The 16,768-nt window shown below is 47.9% G+C and overlaps 1 long non-coding RNA gene across 2 annotated transcripts; it reads right to left on the bottom strand.

Annotated features, from left to right (window-relative positions):
• Positions 1 to 5,306: 5,306 nt before the first annotated feature.
• On the bottom strand, positions 5,307 to 10,015 carry LOC104875195. 2 transcript variants are annotated; one of them, XR_784000.1, is made up of 3 exons: positions 9,681 to 10,015; positions 5,442 to 7,149; positions 5,307 to 5,342 (listed from the first exon to the last, which is right to left on the bottom strand). It is a non-coding gene; the product is annotated as an uncharacterized LOC104875195 (long non-coding RNA). The 2 variants fall into 2 exon arrangements; XR_783999.1 differs by having other exon boundaries at positions 5,307 to 6,555; positions 7,031 to 7,149.
• Between the last annotated feature and the right edge of the window lie 6,753 nt (positions 10,016 to 16,768).

Here is a 16,768-nt window from a genome sequence, read left to right as displayed (position 1 = left end):
ACACACACACACACACACACACACACACACACACACACACCTATCCCCCAGGGGCGGCACAGGTGTGTTTCCTTGGTCTCGGCAAGTGATGCAAAGATGAGAAAGCCCACAGGCTTTTCAGAACCAGGTCCACCCCAGGCAGGGACCAGTTTCCTATTCTGGCTCCCGTCCCCTGTCCCTTTTCCCCCCAGACCTCTTTGGGATTCCTTTGAGGGTCTCAAAGTCTCACTTGAAACCGGGGAAACTGAGGCTTCCTGAGTTGTTTCTTGTGTCTTTGGGGCCACAGACATGAGCACCTTCTGGAACCCTCTCCCTCTGACCAAAGCCAGCCAGCCCTAGGAGGAAGAAGGTGGAGGCGGGGCAGCCCTCACCTCAAGCCAGGAGGCCCAGGAGGCCACCCTGCAGGTAATGTAATGGCCGGAGCCCTGTCCCACAGATTCATCACGCCAGAACCCCCATCCATGGCCATGCCACAGCCTCTCCGCCTGGGCCACCAGGCTGGGTCCGCAACAAAGCCCACCCTGCTGTGCTAGCTCAGGGTGGCATGGCCCACGTGAGCCCACATCCCCGTGGCTGTGAGTGTGCCGGTGTCGTCACTGGTTAGTCCTTGTTCTCAGGGGCCTTGGGCCAGGTGGTGGCTGGGCGCCAAGTTGCTGGACCACTGCTGCCTGGAGAGCAGTATTCTGGGTGAGCACCCTGCCCATGCCTCCCACCCTAAGGTTAGCTCACCTAAGACCCACACTCCCTGCGCCAGAGGGTCCCCGATGGAGATGATTCAGCCTCCCGTGGGCCCCTCACGAGTCCCTCTGCAGATCTGGCTCAGGTCCTTCCTGCTGCAGTCTCCACCTACTTTCATTTTTCTGTTTGTTTGTTTTTTGAGACAGGGTCTCACTATGTAGTTGAGACTGCCCTGGAACTCACTATGTAGCCCAGGCTGGTCTCAAACTCACAGCGATCCTCCTGCCTCAGCCTCCCGAGTGCTGGGATTACAGGTGTGCTCCCCCACGCCTGGCTTCCACCTACTTTCTTCCCACCCTGTCTCATGTGTAGGGTGGGACTCCAGGCTCCCTTCCGTGTAACAGCTGACAACCAGAAGCCCTTTCCCCATGAACTTCAGCGTGTGGTGACCCACATTTGTAATCCCAGCACTTGGGAGGCTGAGGCATGATCACCATGAGTTCGAGGCCAGCCTGGGCTGTATTATGAGGCTCTGTCTCAAAAACAAAAGTCTGAGAAAGAGCAGAGGATTATCTCTTACGGGGCAGTGGGCACCAGGTCCCTAAGGTCCTCTGAGGGCTCCCCTCCCCATCAGGAGGTATTCCTGGAACTTGGGGGGACGGCTGAAAGTTAAGGTTAGGGTTGGGCTAAGGGTTAGGGTTATGGTTAAGTCTGTGTTAGTGCTGGGTTTAGGTCTATGGTTAGGATAGGTCTAGGGCTAGGTTTAATGTTAACATTAGATCAGTTTTAGGGTTAGTGATAGGGAATAGATTTAGTGCCAAGGTTAGGGCTAGACTAGGGCTATGGTTTGGTTAGGATTAGGGTGCCCTTTCAAGGACGGCAGCAGAATCACTGAGCTAAATCCCCGGCCCTCTTTTCAGAGTTTTGTTTTGAGACAAATGTCTTGCTAAGTCATTACATTGCCCAGCTGGGCTTGAACTTTCATTCTCTTGCCTTACCTTCTCAGAGCACTGACATTACAGGCCTGCACCACGGTGCCCCACTAAATATACTTTTAATGCATAAAATGTGGCATTTTACAAAAATGATAAGCAAATTAGAAAAATTTTAACACTGACTATTTGATGGTATTAAAGTATTAATGTTGATTTTTTGGAGTGATAATGGTACCGTGGCTACATTTTTTTTAATTCTTAGCTTTTAGAGTAAGCAACTGTTTCATGGATTGTCTTAGTCTGTTTTCTGTGGCTATAACAAAATACAGTATCTGGGATGGGTACTTTAGAAGGAAATTCTTATTTAGCTCACAGCTTTGGAGGCTGAAAGTGCAAATCCAGAAGCTCTGATGTGGGCCTCTCTGGCCACGTCACAGCCCAGCAGGGAGCAGGGAGCAAAACAGCCACATGCAGAAAAGGGCCATGCACGTGGGTGTCTTTGCTTTATTACAACACACTCTGGTGAGAACTCGCCAGGGCCTGTCGTGAGCTACATTAACCTGCTGCCACCAGCAATGGCCCTGTAACCTAATTACCTGCCTTATGCTCCATTTCCTAATGTTCTAGCAGCTCTCTTCCTGCCACACAGAGGACTAAGTTCCCAGCACATGAACCTTTGGGGAACACTCCAACATAACCAAACCATGGTTCAGACAGTGATGATATATCTGGGACTGCCTCAAAATAATCCAGGACACATATTAGCATCAAAAATTAAATACAAAAGCTATTGTTTCAGAATTTGGATGCTTTTAAAATGAGAATTAAAATATTCCCAAGATGAGTAAAGAGGATAAAAGTGTTATGTCTAATAATGCTCACTTATTTAATCATGTACTGACTCCAGTGAATTACACACCCACATCTAGCTGCCAGACACACTATTTCTGAGGTTGCCATCTGTTGCCTGTACAAGTTGCCCAATTCCATACGTGATGTTACTCACAGTCATCAGGGAAGACTGTATTTTGGTTATTTAAAATGACTACCATCTCTGCCTTCTAAGAATATGCAGAGACAAACCAGGAATCCAGCTTTGTGCCCACCCAAACTCAGTTTTGCTGTTACCCCATCGGACATGCCTTTTTGCTACCTGACGTTTGTGGGGATTTTTGTTTGTTTGTTTTGAGACAGGGTCTCTCTATGTAGGCCAGGCTGGCCTTGAACTCACAGGATTCTCCTCCTTTGGCCTCCCGAATGCTGGGATTACAGGTGTACACCACCATGCCTGGCTACCTTACCTTCTTGAGTAGTCCAGTAAATGCTGGTTTTAGGTCTTCCTGTTTCTTTCCCTTCCTTTTTATTTTCACTTTTCTTTTCTTTCTTTCCTTGCTTCCTTCCATTAAAGTATGAATGTTGCTTTTTTTAGGTATTATAATAATACTGTGGTGAAATTTTTTAAATTCCCTTTTCCCTCCCTCTTTCCTCCCCCCCTCCTTCCTCCTGCTGGGGTTCAGACTAGGTCTTTGAGGGTGCTAAACACAAGCTCTGCCTCTGAGCTCTGTCCCCAACCCCTCCCATTCTGTCCCATTCCTTGTACCTTTGGTCTTCCTCTCTCCAGCATACACAAATGTATACTTCATTTCCAAAACAGTTTTTATTCTTTTTTTTTTTGTATTTACTCTGAATCCAATAGCATTGCTGCACACAAAAATCTTTCCTAAATTCTAGTACGAAAAAGAGAAAAACAAAACGCTGTAAATGACTGCAAACTGAACATATCAAGTAATATGTATCCTGTGACCACAAAGATGACACAACCTATAAAACAGAGAGAGAGAGAGAGATCAGTATGCAGTGTGTCATATAATAAAGGATTGCTTAGGTGCTACTTTTGTTTTATGAACATAAAACTTTTAAAAAGGAAATATTTACTTATTAAGCAACCTTCAGGGCAGGTACTCTGACCCTATTTTACACGTGTCTGGTGTACTATACACTGTCATTTGCTCCTTTGCATTTTATTTCCTCACTCTCCTGCTCTGTGAAAGGTGGGTCTTGATTTCTCTTTGCTGAGCAGTCCCCTCAGAAGAAGAACTTGTGGAGATCACCAAGTGGAGTGCTTTGGCTCCCTTGCCCCAGGGCTGTAAATTTTGATTGGCTTGGGTGCTCTCCAGACAGAAGCACCCCTGGGCATTCTCCTAACAACTCTTCCCACCGTGTTGGCTACAAACAGTGACTCTGCACCCACCCGAGAGCTCTTTGGCCTAAACCCCAGTCATTGCAGCTCGGTCTCACTCAGGAGACAAGCTGAGTCTGTGTTTCGCTGTCTTGTGAGATCATCCTCATAAACATCCTCATAAACTCACCTTTAGACCAGCAAAACATTTACAAGTACAAGAGTCCTGCCAACCTCTACCTTGCTCAGGAGTGTGCTGCCTTGTAAGGGACATTACGGGATATAGGAAGACAAGGGCAGCACCAAGAGCACAGACACCGTTTTTCTTCAGCATGTCCACGTGGGATTTTTCTCGGATGTTGTGGGAGGCACACAGGCCCCCTGTGGGAAGAGTCTTCCAGCACTGTAAAGCACGTGTTCACATCTAGCAATAAATGCTAATACTAAAGAAGTTCACTTTCCGGGTGCTCTGCTCCAAAGCACTTGTGTCCAAGGCAAGCACAGGTGTCTGTGGGAAGCCGCTACAATACAGGAGGCAAGGGGAGGTGGAGCTTGAGGGTTGGAGTATGGGTAGGAGAGGAAGAGGGGTCTTCAAGGTGCTCAGCCATGGTGGTTTCCGCAAAGAGTAAAAAATTATCTAAGGGGAAAAATAAGAAATATTTGCACCATCATCCAGCCCAAGTGTGTCCTTGGTCATTAGTGGGCATGGTAGTCAGCTTCCTATCACTGTAACAAAATACCTGAGAAATAAACTTACAAAGACAGAAAGGTTAAGCTGCATGTGGTGATGGACACCTGTAATCCCAGCCACTTGGGAGGCTGAGGCGTGAGGTTCACAAGTTCAAGTCCAATCTGGACAACTTAATGAGACTGTCTCAAAATAAAAAGGAAGGAAAGAAAGAGAGAGAGAGAGAGAGAAAGGAAGAGAAAAGAAAAGAAAAGATGGGCAGGCTGGGGGTAAAACTCAGCAGTAAAGCACTTACCTAGTGTGTATCAGCCCTTAGGTTCAATTCCCTATATGGGGCAGAAGGAGGGAGAGAGAGAATGGAAGGAAAAAAGAAAGGAAAACGTTTATTTTGGCTCACAATCCTGGCGGTTCCAGGCCATGACTGGTGAGCCTCGCAGCTTTTGGGCCTGCGGTGAGGCAGCACGTCATGATCAGAACCCGTGGTGCAACAAATCCACAGTATCACAAGCCAGGAGTAAAGAAAAAGCAGGGGTGGGCCGGGAATTTAGCTCAGTGGTTCTGCCGCCTGCCTGCAAGCACAAGGTCTTGGGTTTCCTCACCCAGTTGGTTAGTATTAGGATATCTTTTTTGTTCAGTTACATTTTTTTGGTCCAATTATGTTTTGACATGGTTGTTCGTGTTTCAGTTATGCCCATGTAATAAAATTTCTATAAAAATGTAAAAGGATAAGCCGGGCATGGTGGCGCATGCCTGTAATCCCAGCACTCGGGAGGCTGAGGCAGGAGGATCGCTGTGAGTTCGAGATCAGCCTGGGCTACATAGTGAGTTCCAGGTCAGTCTCAACTGCATAGTGAGACCTTGTCTAAAAAAAAAAGAAAGAGAGAGATAAAGCAGGGGAAGGGTGTGCCGCCATCCCCTTCCAGGCCCACCCCAGCGATCAAACTTCCTCCAGCCGCCCCACCTCTGCATTCCCAGCAGCACCGAGAGGAGGACAGAGGCTGTAACACGCAGTCCGGATCCAAACCGTAGCAACGGGCAGAGCGAGTTCCAGATGCCTGTGGGGACTGCCCTTCTCCTGGGCTCACACAACTCTACCTGACCGGCTTCCCGAAAATGCCTAAAAGAGCCACTGTCACCTGGAAACCTAAACTACTCAAATTAGACTGCAAGGGCTACCTGATTCGGACAATTAAGGATCGGAATAATGGGACTGGACTCTTGGATTGTGAATGCCAGTTTGATTAGATAGGGCCGAGGGACCTTGACACAGCGGCGGAATAAAGGACCAACGCTGGGCCCAGCTGGCCCTTGCGACTTCCTGGGCTTGGTGTTGCTTTCTGGAGAAGGGGTGTTACCGCTGCTGGGCAGAGTCCTCACCTCGGGTTACAAGGCCGGGTCCCCCACACCCCCGCTCTGGAGGAGTGGGGCAGGTAGCTGGGGCAAAGTCCTGGAATGGTGATCATGGTTGTGAAAGTGTGTACTCATCTCAGATGACAAGGGTGGCAGTTTTGTCTGTTCTTACGACCGGCTCCTGAGAACGGGACCGGAGGATCTCACCCATTTCTCTAGCGACCCTAAGCCTTCCTGGTTGTATATTTTCCATTCATATTTTTGACTGGATTCTCCACATTCACCGTGGAGGTAGAAAGATCCTTTTGGGTCACTTATCTGAATTATATTCCTGCATTAAGTTAAACTGCTCCCCTCAAGGCCTTGTTCACACCCCAATCCCACTTGCCCTTTCTTTAGTCTATTCAACCCCAGATGGGTGTCCGAGCCCGAGATGGTGCATTTCCTACAAAAGACCACAAGATGGCGTGACGGGTCAAGAGGCAGTAGGAAGAGGCCTGGCTTCTTGCAGGTTATCCGGGTAATAGGCACACCTTTACCTGGCTGGATCCGGTTCACTCATCAAGGTCTTCATCCGTTCAACATTTTCCGAATGCTACCAGGAGCCAGGAAACGGACAGTGACCACGATCAGCATGGGTGTAGTACCTACCTAACCAATTGGCAAGACTTTGTCCCAGCTGTGGGTCCCCAGGGTGGTGACGGACAGGTGGGAAAGATGAGGTCCTGAGGAATGGGAGGGAGAGGGCTGCAGGTGAGGGGAGCTGAGCCAAGGCAAAAGGATGGTGGGGAGCTGGGGGTGAGCCGCTCGCGGGCCTCAGCGTCTGCATCTGTAAAATGGGCCAGCTGTCCTTGGCTGGGAAGCACCTCCGCAATGGTCCCTATGGCTGAAGCACAGCCTGCCCCAGTACAACAGTACAGGTGCCCACTTCTCCTGGGCACACAAGCTTTCGCCCTCCTCTGGCATAAGGAAGAGCATCTAGGCCAGGCTGCAAGGGGCAAAGAGGCAGAGACCTTGAGATGGAGGCACCTGTGTTTTGATCCCAGCTTAAATCAGCCCTTTCAGTGGCCTTGGACAAGTACTTAACCCTCTGGCCTCCTGTTTCCCCTATGCAAGACTCGGTCAATGATACCTGCTTCTGTTTGGGAAGATTCAGGGCCAGGAGGCCTGGGTTCAAGTTCTGGCTCAGCTGCCTCCTACCTGCGTGTCCCTGGAAAGTCACGGAATCTCATGAGTCCAAGTGTGAGCCCTTATGTGGGGATATACGGTATTGCAGAATTAATGACAACTGTAATGAGGTGATGTTTTTAATCCAGGTCCTAGAACACAATAGGACTTAGTTATTGTTACATTTCCCCACTTACCTCTCATAATACTTGCTACAGCAAGTATAATATAGCAGCAGAGTCTGTCTTGTATTGCTTAGGAATATTATATGTACTGGCCTTGTTTCCACAACAAGATTTTAAACTTCATGAGGTCACGGATTGCACTGGCTAGCACCATCCCCAGCACGCAGTGAGCAAAGAATAAACAAATCTCCATGCCAAACACAAAAGAGTTAAATACACAGACTTTTGCTCTTTCATTGATCCAGCCAAAATGGGAGGAGCTACTGTGTTCAGGCTTAGAGACTCTGGAACTTCTTGGGATTTAAACTTTCTGTATATTGCTCTCTATATGCAATGCTCCTAGGATTAGAGTGGCCCCATGACTACTTATAACAATAAGAGCTGAACTTTATTGGCAATTTACTGTGTGCCAATACGCTTTATATGCATTACTTTAATCATCATAACAACTTCAGGAAGTGATATATCCTTATTCCCACTTTACAGGTAAGGAAACTGAGACTCAGGGAGATTAAGTAATGAGCAGAGGTTCACATAACTAGGAAGAAGAGAGCTGGGAATTTTTTTTTTTTTTTTTTTTTTTTTTTTTTGTACTGGGGATCGAACTTGGGTCCTTGTGCTTGCAAGGTAGGCGGTAAGAACCACTGAGCTAAATCCCTGGCAGAGAACTGGGATTTAACTCCAGGTCTTGCTGCTACTAGGACTCTTTCCCACAACCCCTGTCCTATTCCACTTTCCGAAAAAATGCCATACTTTCAAACTTCAGAGTGCTGGCACATAATAGGCACTCAATAAAGCATAGCTCTCTTCCTTCAGCCAAAGGGAGTCTAGCTGAAACAGGAACCTGTGCAGATGAGTCAGGTGGGCATATGGCTGTATCCCTTCCCTGAGGTGTTACACTACCCAGGACTGCTCATCTGCTCTAGAAATGCCTCAGACACTGGGAAATTTTCTGAAAGAAGGCTTTGTCTGAGGCAAGATGTGAGAAAGACAACTACACGAGCATGCGATGGTATCACCCTGAGGCTTGACGTTCCCAGGGAGGGATTCAGGAGGGCAAGGAGAATGCAGAAGAGCCTCTAGAGAACTTGGGAGCCAACCTGGTGTTCCTGCCTCTGTGTCCTTGTCCCAATCCTGACACCCTAACCTGTGGCCTCTATGTGCAGAAGGAAGTTCTCAGGCAGAGCTTGGTCTCTGGAATTGCTTCTTTGGGAAAAACACAACATGGGCTATTTATGAAGCAAGCACTCAGGTCTATTTCGATCCAAGAACGGGGATGGCTGCCCTTGTACAATCGGAACTAGGTCACCAAGTAATCTCATTGGAATCACAAGAAATACAGCTGGGAAGAACAGCAACCCAGGAAAGGAGAGAGAGAGGAGTCCTCACTTCACCACCTGCTAACTACGGGGAAAACTAAAAACACAAGAGAGATGGAGCAACTGGGCTGTGCCTCTTCTTTTCAAATTGCCTATAATCTGGCCACTACATAAAAAGTAAAATTTCTGAGTCCCCCAGTTCTTGCTTTGGCTGATGGTAGTTATGGAAACCAGCAGAGGTGTCAAATCCTAGCCCTTAGCTTGTGTGTCAGATAATGATCTGAAGTTATTCGGATCTGAGCTTTTCAAAAACAGAAACTCTCTTTAACCTGGATAAACAGGCTTCAGAGTTCTTTCTCAAGGCCAGGCGTGTTGGTGCACTTCGAAAGCAGAGACAGGGGTATCACTGCAAGTTCCTGGCCAGTCTTGACTATACATTGAGTTCAAGACCAACCTGAATCAAAATCAAAACAAAAACAAAAACAAAATTCTTTCTCAAACTTTTGCCTGGCTTGTAAATATTTCTGTTTCTCTTCTCTCATTACACAAAATGAACTAAGAACTGGTTCTGGCCATGTCCTTAATGTGCTCCATTCAGCCTCTTTTTGGTTGCCAAGGCAGAAAAATTAATCATGAAGATCAGGTAAGAGAAGTAAAAAACAAATGGGAGAGGAGTTCATTAGCTTATTAGCTTATGTCTGGCTGGTGGGTTCTTCTTTGAGCCCAGAAAGAATTACACAGCAGAGTCAACAGAGACATGAGCAAAAGCATTTGCCTACTGGACAGTGAAAGCAGGAAGTTCCTCAGTAGCGGGAGGGGACCTGAATGGGTTGTCATGGGGACAAAGCGGGTGTGGGGGGGTCATATACAAAAATGACCACATCTCAGGCCACTTTGGGGCACGTTGAAGTCAACCGATGGGGTTATACGTGGGAAACTTTGACTAGAAGTGAGACTACAGGAACTTGGAATATTGTAACCTTTCTAAAATTATCAGCACAAGCAGAACAAAGGCACTCTTCAGCAGGGTGTGAATAGAGGCTTGGTGGTACTGGCTATCACCTTGCTTTTGTCACACTCGTGGACAGGAGGACCCCACTACTTTTATTTGGGTCCCTTGTTCCTTGGGCCACTGGGGCCTGGCTGTTTGACAGCCCTCAACCCCAGGCTTCAACTTACCTTGGCCTTCACTGGGTCATCCATCCTGACTCCCTCTGGCCTTGGCTCTTCTCTGGCTGTCTTCTGGCCTGCTGAGCTCCCTCTGCTTGGAACACGTCCTTCGCCTCTCACTCCGGAAAGTCTTCTCATCTTCCCACAGGACCTGCTCGTCCTCATCATTTTCTAATACACACGTTTTTATGGAAAATGATTTTTTAAAATTACTATTGTGTGCTTCCTCTCGGGGAAATGATACCTAAGCCTTAAGAAAATGAAACCTAAGCCCAGTCTGGCGCGCTGGGAGGACTCGCAGTTCATCTTCCCCAGGTCGTCCGCCATTCCCGTTTCTTATTCAAACCGCAGCAATGACGCAGAGGAAGAGCGCCCAGCCCGCGGTCTGTCCCAGATTGTGCAGCTGCCCGACAGGTGGAGGAGGTTCCACCTGGACAGCATGAAACCTTTCAAACCCTGTAACTGCCCGTGAAGGCACAGGGAGAGCTGAGACAGTAAACTCAGCAGCTGGGAATTCCTCAGAGAAACAAACGCCACCTGTTCAGTGTTTGCAGACAACGTCTTTCCTCCTATTTCAGGTCCCCAGACAACGGCGAGCTACCCGGAAGGTCCCTAGAAGTCACTCCCTGCCAAGCCAACAGCTAGAGCCATAAAGGTTTCCACCTCCCTCAGAATCATTTTCTCCCTGCCAGACCCTGGCCCCTTTGGTAGGGTAGCCATACATCCCGGTTTGCGGGGGCCACCCCGTTTTCCATCTACTTTCAGGTGTAATTATAAGAGGTTCCTTATTGGCTCCAAAGTGTCTGGGTTTGTGTGATAAATTTCGGGTCCTCAGGGCCGGGGAATTGGCACAGTGGTTCCGCCACCTGCCTTGCCTTGCAAGCTCCAAGACCCGAGTTCGACGATCCCCAGTACAAAATAAACAAATAAATGAAAGAAAGAATTTATGAACTTACTGCCTTCCATTGTAATGTCTGGCATTGAATTCGTACTTCCAATAAAAAGGTTTAAAAACAATGCAGATGATACTCATTTTTTAAAAAATTAAGGTTCCTTTGACCTTTTACTCACAGCTCGCCCTCTAGTGGTAAGGTTGGCTCATTGCATGTATCCCACAGCCCTGGACTGGGGACCCCAGCGGTAGGGGTAATAGCTGAGATTACCTGCAGAGATGTGAGGGACAGGAGAAGGGAAGAGAGGAAATGCTCACTTGGGAAATGGACCTAGAGCATACTTCCCAGAAGAGGTCTCTCTTTGGGAGTCCCTCAGCCCCCAGGAGGACGTCATGATTGTTAATAAACACCTGCTGGGAAGGCAAGGCACCTAACACAAAGGCAAACAGCCAGGTTCCCAGCCCTCCAGGAGGTTTTATTTAGCTGAGACACAGAAACATAGTGCAACACAGTGCTTGGCACATGCTCATTGGACCGTTAGTTCATTCTAACATCTATTGAAATGTCCCAGGTAGTGCTGGGGATGCCCAGTTCTGAGCTGTACACAGTAGGGGTGGGAGGTACTGTACTTTAGAATGGTGGTGGGTTCCCTGGATCAGTGGCACTCAGTTTTCCATTCCTGTAATAAATACCTGAGGTAAATCAACCTAAAAAGAGCTAAGGTTTATTTTGGGTCACCATCTCAGAGGTTTCAGTCCATGAATAATTGGCCCTGTTGCAGCACAGCACATCAAGGCAGGAGCTTGTGGTGGAAGATACCAGTTCACCTTGGGGAAACTACAAGTGAGAAAGAGGAAGAGAGTGCTGGCCTCCTAATATCCCCCTCAAGGACCTGGCCCCAGTGACACACAGACTTCCTGGTGGTCCTCCCTCTTCAAGCTTCTACCACCTTCCAACACTGCCAACCTGGGAACCAAGCCTTTAACACACAGGCTTTTGAAGGACGCCCAAGATCCAACCTGTAACAGGATCTTTGTTACTTACTTTCCTCTTGTTAGTGAGACAAAATACCCAACACCCAAAGTTAAAGGGGAAAGGTTTTGTTTATTTGTTTGTTTGTTTGTTTGAGACAGGGTCTCACTATGTAGTTGAGACTGCCCTGGAACTCACTATGTAGCCCAGGCTCACAGTGATCCTCCTGCCTCAGCCTCCTGAGTGCTGGGATTACAGGCGTGCGCCACCATGCCCAGCTGGGAAAGGGTTTGTTTAGCTCCCAGTTTGTAGAGTTTTCAGTCTGTAATTGGCTGGATTCCAGGCAGAGTGGCACATGGCAGAGGGGCATCACTGAGGAGAAACCCATTCATGGCACCCATACAGCAACAAAAGAAACAAGGGGACCTTAACAGTGTCTTTCTGCCCCTTTTATCTTATCCAGGCTACTGGGATTAGGGCGGAGCCAAACCAATCAGTAGACTGGTTTAGTAATCACACACCCTAATCCCAGCATCACTCACACACTCTAGATTCAGCTGCCTCTGACTACATGAGGCTTGCTGGGGGGCATCTAGACCAAACCGTAACACTCTGCCCCAGCCCCCCCAAAGACTCATGGTACGTTCCTTTACACGAAGGGCATTTAGTCCATCTCTAAGTTGCCCAAGTTCTAATAATTTCAGCATTGCTGAAAAGTCGAAGTCCAAAGTCTCTGAGATTTAAGGCAAATTCTTAGCTGCAAGTCCCTGTATAAATGAAAAGAAAGTTAAACGCTTCTAATATTCATTGGCACAAGGCAAACATTTCCATTCCAAAGGTCACAAATGGGAATAGCAAGGAATGGGAAGAAAGCAAGACCCAAATCCAGCAGGGCGAACATTAAATCCCACAGTTCTACTTTCAGCGTCCTGGGCAATTGATGGCAGGTTTCGAGCTCCAAAGGGCTTGGGTGGCTCCACCCCAACAGCACTTCCAGTGGTTGTAGCTCCCGTGGCTTCTCTCTGGGGAGAGCTCTGCACCCTCCTTGCAGTTTTCCTCAGAAAATCCACGTCCTGTCTTCTCTGGACTTCTGGAGTCTCCACGGCACCTTCAGCTTCACACGCTGCCCTCTCAGGGGCGCCCTGCCCAGCCTCCCAGGCCTTCTTCTGAAATCTGGGTGGAAGCCTTCCTGACCCCACAACTCTTGCATTCTTCATGCGCCTAAAACCAATGCCATGTGGATGATGCCAGGTTCTGCTGCCAGATAGAGCAGTGGCCAGGTTTCCTCCACTCTTGGCTGTAGGGGCCAAGTGCCTATGAACCAAATCTTGAGGAATAGCATCCCTGGGTCACCTCCATTCTGGAATATGGTGCTCTGATGTAAGACTTGAATTACAAGCCCATGCTAAAGGACAAAGGGCCTAGGAGACAGTGCTCTAACCCCCTCCCATTGTAGCCATAGCCCCGACCTTTGTTCTAACCCTGGCTTACGAATGTAAGGCAATCTTGTACTGTTTGAAGTCGGGATCCGGATTAACGTGTAAGTTAGTGGTTCTAGACTATGAGATATGTAGAGACCCCAAGTTAGTTGTCAAACTGTTTGCTCATCCAGAATGTCTTGGTGGCCTTTGAACCATCCTATAGGTATCTGTTACTCATCAATATGTGACTGCCGAGTACGTGGCTGCTGACCACCAGCTCAAATCAGCAGACCTTTGTCCCCTGCCTGCAAGCCTAAAATGTTACCCCTCTATAAAAAGGACCTCAGCTTCTGAGCTGGCGCCTCTCCGAGCCAGCTACTTTGTTCTGAGAGTGCCGTCTGGCCGGACTAATAAAGGTCTGTTTACCATCTAGCCTGGTGTGTTCCTTCCTGGGTTTCTCATTCTCCGTCGAGCTCCCGGAGCCTCGCTGAACTATAGGTCCCAGCATCATGGAGGCCCTTTCTGCTGTTCACGGCTTTCGGAAGTAAGGCCCTGGGTCTTGCCTCCGGAGCCATCGTTGGACTACAGGACTCAGCATCGTGGAGGCCTTTTGGCTGTTCGTGCTCGGTGGAGTGGAAGTGAGACTTGGAGTCTTGCACTGGGGCTCTCTTCTCCAAGCAGTCTTTCACTTTTGCAATTTTGAAACTACAAAGGGTGGAGTCCTGCTGTGATGCCCTCAAGCCATCTTTTCCGCTGTACTAAATCCCCAGCCCAAGGTTACTTTTTTTTGAGAGCCCCCTCCAATGGGAAGTAAATTCCACTTACAGAATGCGATTTAAAGCAGTTTCGTTTTACTTGCTATGTTGGGAATTCTGTGAAAGCTCAGAGTAAAAGAGAAATCAGGCTTGCGATTTGTTTCCATGATGTTTGAGATGTGAATTAAGCACGAAAGGATGAGTTTCCTGGTGGGCCTCCCACTGATCTGACTTTATGAGAGCAGAGAGTCAATGTCCCTCACAAGTAGGGCTGGAGCCCAGCCAAAGAGCCCCAAACAGCATCAATCCCAAGAGCCAGAAGGAGCAAACAACAGGAGTAGGATCCACTGAGCATGTGGCCCAAAAGGCAGACCCTGCCCAGAATCGAAGCCCAGAGAATATGAGCCTTTCTGGGACACGCAGGAGGGAGACAGACCCACCTGCCTCAGCTCTTCTACCATGCACTTTGCTTTTGAGACCCACAGAAGCAGCTTAAAAAAACTCCGTCAAACTTAAATTCTGAGGGTGTTACTACCATTCCATGTCCTCTCCACCCTTCTCTCTGCTGTCTCCCCTTCCATCTCAAGACAACGAGGAAATAGCACTGAAGACCCAGAAACCCAGCTTCCCCTGCAGATTGACCCTCAGGTATAGGAGGAGTAGGAACAAATGCAAGTTCCAATAGTGTGATCATTTAAAAAAATTTTTTTTTGTCTCTATCCCTCATTGGCAGAGAGAGGAAGCGAGTCGGGCTCTAGCTAGCAGGGTTTTCCTGGTGTGAGATGCGGCAGTTTCTGCACTTTAGTTTGAGGATTCGCAGTGTTTCTTCTAAGTCTCTTCAGCATGAGGTCCACCTCGTAAGACTCCAGGTGCCAGCTCCTCCCCTAGCCGGAGGGTTCCTCTGAGCCTTACCTGCTGTGGCACCAGCCCTCCTCGGGCAGGGCACAAGGGGCACATGCTTTCTTAGTGCAAGGAAAGCTGGCTCGGGGACACAGGCCGTGCCTTTGGTTGAAGAGCTCGGGCCCAGCTGGCCCTGAGCGCCTGGCTGCAGCCAGCCCGGGAGATGCCACGCATTGATAAGACAGCACCGGTAATTCTGCTGACAACTTATTAGGGGTTATGGAAAATAATGCTTACTTCCTCATCACCATTAGTAGGTGGGAGGAATGTCGCTGAGGAAGACAGCAGAGACTCCCCATGCCTGGCTTCTGACTGGTTTGGCTGTCTTTGGGAAAATGCAGAAGCAACTGTTGAAAACAGGCCCCGCACTCTTTCCAGCCCCAGCTCGCAGCCTCCCCTCCCCTCAGAAGGGGAAGCACTGTTCAGCCTGCCATACCCACAGAAAGCCCCTGTGAAGCACACCTGTAATCCCAGCACTTGGGAGGCTGAGGCAGGAGGATCGCTGTGAGTTCGAGACCAGCCTGGGCTACATAGTGAGTTCCAGGTCAGTCTCAACTACATAGCGAGAGCCTGTCTCAAAAAACAAAAATAAAAACAAAAATAAAAACAAAAACAAAAAAAAAAGAAAAAGAAAAAAAAAGAAAAGAAAAGAGAAGAAAGAAAGTCCCATGGTCATGCGAGGAAAGTCTTCATCTCAGAAAAGCATCAGGTTCTGGAGACTCAGGTTCCATTCTCCCTGAGTACTTCTAAGGGTTCTGACTTGCCTACTTGTTCTTATTGGATTAAAAAAAAAATAGTTCTTCTCATTTTTACCACAGTATTCCACAAAAGAACTGCCAGTACTATGCTGGGTATCTTTCCAAAAGAATTAAAAGAATCATACCACAGAGATATATGCACACCTATGGTTATAGCGGCACAGTTTGTAATAGCTAGCACTTGGAAACAGCCCATTTGCCCATCAGTTGGAAACCAGATAAAGAAGATGTGGTTTTTCTATAAAATGGAATACTATTCAGCCATAAAGAATGAGAAATTAGATTCATTCGTAGGAAAATGGATACATATTGAGGATATACTCCTAAGGGAAATAAATAAGTCACACATGTGTAAATTCTGAGTAGTTTCTCTGGTGTGAAAAACTATAAGAGTACATAAGATCCTAATGAGATAATTGACAAAGTGAAATAGGAAGAAAAGGGCTAAAGGTGTAGGGGAAGTGGGAAGGGTAGGGGAAAGGTAATAAGGGAAAAGAAAAAATATGAGAAAATGAAAAAATGGAAATGAAGTGTTTGTAAATGGGGAGGGGAGGAGGAGGTGAAGGGAGGGCAGGGACAAGGGGAAAAAATGAGAACCAAGACCTGTCATGTAGGAGGTACAAGATCCCAATAATGAATGTAACTGTACGGTATACCTAAAATGTACCAATAAACTCAATGAGAGAAAAAAAGAACTGAAAGTACTAATGAAACAATTAAATACCTTTAGAAATGGATCCCAGAAAATTTACGACATGAATACCAGGCAGGGCATCTGTTTCCTTAGCAGATGCAGAAACCGCAGTGACCCAGGCTGAGCTGTCCCCTCCTGGGGCTGAGGAGGTCTCCAAGGGCTGCTGCGGAGCTTCCCAATCTGCCTCTGTTCATAGGGACAGAAGCGCAGGCCTCGGGCAAGGTCCCTCAAGGAAGGGAGCTCCCCCGGCCCCGCCCCTGCTCTCTCCCCATCTCCACTTTGGAATTTTTGTTTTTACCATCTCAGCATTTTCCATTTGTTTTATTATTTAAATTATTCATCCCTTAAGTGTTGATTCCCTGTCTGCCTACTAGCAAAAAGAAACAAAAATGTATACACACATACTCATCACTGTGTGTGATTTCTAAAATTCTGTTATCTTGCATCATTTTCCGCTCTAGTCTTACTTGGCTTTTCCTCAGACAAATCCGGGATGCTCTGGGATGTACCAGCAAATACGACGTAAGCTGCGCCCCATGTTAAAATCTACTCTTCCTTCCTGAAGTGGCCAAGGAGTTCCAGAGGAGGTCACTCCCTTCCCAGGCAACACCAGAGCCCGGTGTCACTTGCACATTGTGTTGCGGCTGCAGAGGTCACACTGGCTGCTCCTTCCCCTCCTGCCCTTCATCAATTTATCAATCCCT

Source organism: Fukomys damarensis, unplaced genomic scaffold, assembly GCF_012274545.1.
Source record: "Fukomys damarensis isolate Sample0158 unplaced genomic scaffold, DMR_v1.0_HiC HiC_scaffold_11, whole genome shotgun sequence".
In the NCBI taxonomy this organism is placed as follows: domain Eukaryota; kingdom Metazoa; phylum Chordata; class Mammalia; order Rodentia; family Bathyergidae; genus Fukomys; species Fukomys damarensis.
Note: the sequence above shows the minus strand (reverse complement) of the source record. Positions and strands in the feature narration are given on the sequence as shown.